A 4,456-nucleotide genomic window follows, 5' to 3' on the forward strand; every position below is an offset into this window, starting at 1 on the left:
TTTTTTTTTTTTTTTTTTTTTTTTTTAATTGTTGAGACGATTTCTAAAGTGCTCCACCTCCACCACCTGTCATCAGATGGGGGCTGCGGCTGGGAGAACGCTCATCCTCCTAAGAGCAGCTGTGGACTGAATGGTGAAGGGCAGCAGCCACAGGAGCAGAGGCAGGCACAGGTTTGAAGGTAGGTGGCAACACGATGTTGCAACATAAAAATACCCAAGCAGTAGATCAGTGAGAAATTTTCATAGCTAAGTGTACCTGGAGAACTGCAACTAATTTATTAAATCTTAATTCTCTCAAAAGGATTTCCCCCCTTGGTTGCATATACAATTCTGGGAAATTTTCCTCTTCTCACCTAGTCATTTCTATGTGATTAATGGTACGATGGTCACTCGTCACTAGATGGCATTGTGCAGTGTTCCTTGACAGCAGTAATTTAGCAAAGTTACTGCTTGGGTCATTTTTCAATATATTCTTCTTCAGTATGGATCTTGAGAGTCTAACTCTGATCCTAGAGTTTGGGAGTGTAGCTGGGTGGTAGAGCACAGTCCTGCATTCAAGCTCCAGCACTACCAGACTAAATAAGTAAATAAATCTGATCCTGGATATTTCACCTCTGTATGTTTTGTGGAGTTGATATTGTAAAATTTCTATCTTATTTAATATTGTTTTTCCTCAATGTATCTCCTAATACATGAACCCAACATATATTAGTCTTAAATCAATAATAAATTTATTCTTCCTTTACATTTTCTTTCAAGTCTCGTATGCAAATGTATACTTATGGAGGCTTTGCAGAAATAAGTGTGTGTGTGTGGGGGGGTCATTGGGGATTGAAATCAGGGCTTTGCTCATGTTAGGTATGTGCTGTACCACTGATATCCACACCCCCAGAAATAAAACAAAGGTCAATACACCTAGTATCTCTACCTAAGCATTCAGTAGGAGAAAACACACACACACACACACATATATGAACACTTGCTTTGACTAAGCATGGCCAATTGAAATCTAATCATGGATAAGCTATGCATATGGAATAACATAAAAATGATCAGTTCATGCTTTGATAAAGCTGTGGAATTTATAAAGGTTTGATAACAGCTATGAATAAGAAAACTGATGTTAATATAATGAGTTTATGGTCACAGTCTTGTATTCTTCCAGGTATGACAGGGAATTATGACCACTTTCATTTGTTGTTTCTCAATAAATCTTATAATACTGAAGAATAAATTCTAATGTCTATGTTGTCAATTAGAAAAATTTTTCTAAATTATAAGTTTTTCTAAATTATAATTACAACTTAAGACCTGAGAACTTGTAATTAATCATGGATTAAGATGTATTATTTGGGGCCTGGTGTGGTGGCACACATCTGTAATCCCAACTACTTGGGAGGCTAAGGCAGGAGAATTGAAAGTTCAAGGCCAACCTGGGTAACTTAGCAAGAACCTGTCTCGAAATAAAAATTAAATGGGCTGAGGATGTAGCTCAGTGGTAGAGTGCTTGCCTAGCATGTGTGAGGCCCTGAGTTCAATTCCTAGTGTCACAAAAAAAAAAAAAAGTGGAATGATAAGATGGCAGATAAATAGATAAATGATGGATAGATGAATGATAGCATCTAATATACTACTTGATATTCTAAATAGTTCTCGATAATCTGTAATATTTGGACTAGTTTGTAGCTCAGGGTAGAGTATTGGCAAGACCCTGGGTTCTATTCCCAACACCAATATATTGATCTTCTATTTTCATTTACTTAATATATGAAAAAACGTTTCTCTGCTTTAATTTGCTTTTTTATTTTTTATTTCATTCATTCATTCAACAAACATTAACTGAACACTTTCTTTAGATTCAAAGAGATAAATAGTACACTAAGTTTGCCCTCAAAAATCTTTTAGTCTTTTATGTCTTTCCACAAACATGAAGTAAATATCAGAATCCTTTATGGGAGAAGGAAAAAGAGAGAGTAGAGAAAGAAATGTAATGCAAATAATCTTCGGTGAGGATATTAGATGTGTGGATTATGATCATAATTCTGCCAGTAACTCATGCTATCATCCAGGACCTCCCTCAATATACCTTCAAATGAAATAATTTTATATGGAACTGACTTATAAACTGTAAAACACTTTTAAAATTTGACTTTTAAAGTCTTTTTAATTTCTTCCCATAAGAATCCCACATTTTTTAAATAGAACTTTGATCCTACAATCAATGCTTCTTCCCTTTAAATTTTCCCTTCTATTTCAAAAGTCAGCAGCATAAATAAAATCCATTAAATTTCCAATTCATCTTGTAAAACAAAAGTGAGCAGCCAAGCACCATGATCTTGGAGAGACAGGCAGAAGGCCTAACTCCATGTCCTATGATCACATTGAACTAAAGCACAGAGACGGTGCAGATCCCCTTTCCTCTTCTACTCTGCTGATTTCCTGCTGCTGCTTTAGGTTTTTGTAGTGAAAAATAGAATTTCAAGAAAATTTTATCACAATAACATATGTGGGATGATCTCTTGTGAGTTTCCTTATGATCCCAGGACTTTACCTCATCAATACTTGTATGGCAAGAAAAAAAAAAAAATTCTTGTTGATAACTGGATTAGGAGAGTCAGACTATATCCTAGATAATATCTATTCTCATATTCATTTAATAGTTCCGCAAAATGCTTATTTTTCACTAAGGCAAATCATATCTTAATCTACTATAGGTAAATCAGAAAACTTTTCTTTTTCCACAGATTGTGTACAGAAATCGTTATGTAAAGAACAACAAACTCAAATGTATTTAAGACCACAAATAAAGATCCATGCAAAGGTGTGTCCCTGGAGAGATCTTTGACTGGATCTAGGTGTATAGAGAGAGGTGCTTTATCTTAAATTTTCTGATCCAGTATGTGAGGATTTTGTCTTTAACTTCATTACTGCATTAGGCTGTATTTGTAGTAGGATGACAGCTTACCTGTAAAGATTAACTACTAATTAAGCATTTGGGCTGAAACTTCCCTTAATTTATTGTCAGATCTTCATTTGAAATAGTCTCATTTTATTAAGAAAAAGGGGAAAGCAGCTTGGATTCATTCTACCTGTAAAAAAAAAAAATGATTTCCCTGTACTTATTTTGAATGATTATCATTCTAGAATATCTGTCTACCATCAGACATGAGCTATGAGGAAACTTAGAAGATGGAAATGAAAGTTTCAAGACCAAGATACCTATTATTTCCTGACTTTCTCTTCACTATTCGGGTTTATGACATTCTTCTCTTTTTTCAAAATATTATTTCAAGGCAACAAATATTATAAGAATGACTTATTAGTGTTCGTGCACAAAGAACCGGTGAATTCTACTTCCCCAGTCTCAAAGACCACAGCACTTGAGCTTTTCATCATCAGTATATTTGAATGAAGTGACCGTCTCCCTCATGAAAGTATATATATTCAATTTCACCATGGACAAAACTCGTCCAGAAAGAACTAGAGATTTAAAAAAAGATATTTTTGGAAAATGTACTGAGGCTTTTCTCTAAATATAAAATGTCATTTCATCAGTGCTGGTCATTTTTTAATCACATATGACAAAAGATCACAGATGCTCATAAAAAAATCTAAAAGGAATGGAATGTTATTCTCTTCTGAAATGGCTAAGTATCTTTCCTTTAAACTGTTTTGAAAAAGAAAAACAAACTTTACCACTTTGAAGAAAATGCAGGAAGCCATATGGTCCCACCCAAAATTCCTACATGCAAAACGTCCTCATGGGGAAAGGGTTCAAGGTGTTTTTGAGAACAGAACTTTAATGTTTCTGCCTATTAACAATGGTACTTCCTGTTTTGACCTTTCACTATACTAACGCTATCAAGAAAGTATATTATGGACTTCTCCTTTTTGCCCAATAAAGACCTATTCTCTCACTATGTGTATAGAGTTCAAAGTGAACATTGCCACTACTCAGTTCTCCTGGGGCTTTATTAATTGATCTGTGGTAACCCAACAAGGTTGGAATGTCAATAATTTATAGTTACCTAGTGGTGAGCCTGGTATTGAAGTCAGCAGACTGTGCAATATTCCTCTGTTCAAATGTGCATGAAGCTACATGTTGTCTCTAAACAGCCCCTATGTTTTACTAAAAAATATTAACAACCTCTAACAGATTAGTACTCAGTGATCTCTTTCTAAGCCATCTTCTTTAAAACAATGAGAGGTCTGGGGTTTTAGCTCAGTGATAGAGCACTTGCCCAACATGCCCAAGGCCCTGGGTTTGATGCCCAGTACTGAAAAAAAAAAGACAAGAAAAACTTACTAGGTGATACTTTTTTCAGGAAACTGAGACTTAAGGATCACTTGAGTCCAGGAATTTGAGACCAACAAAAAGTGCCTGGGCACCCTTGAGTTCAATCCAGGTACCAAAAAAAAAAAAAATCCCCATCCTTCCACCCCACCCCCATTCCCC

The 4,456-nt window shown here is 35.2% G+C and overlaps 1 protein-coding gene across 1 annotated transcript in view; it reads left to right on the plus strand.

Moving 5' to 3' along the window:
- Window positions 1–28: 28 nt before the first annotated feature.
- The window catches only part of Slc39a10 (solute carrier family 39 member 10), a 148,819-nt gene continuing 144,391 nt past the window's right edge, over window positions 29–4,456 (plus strand). The window contains exon 1 of the mRNA XM_048808209.1: window positions 29–179. The gene's annotated coding sequence lies outside the window, so the exon portion shown is untranslated. The remainder of the gene's footprint in view (window positions 180–4,456) is intronic.

This window comes from Marmota marmota, unplaced genomic scaffold (assembly GCF_001458135.2).
Source record: "Marmota marmota marmota unplaced genomic scaffold, marMar, whole genome shotgun sequence".
Lineage (NCBI taxonomy): Eukaryota > Metazoa > Chordata > Mammalia > Rodentia > Sciuridae > Marmota > Marmota marmota.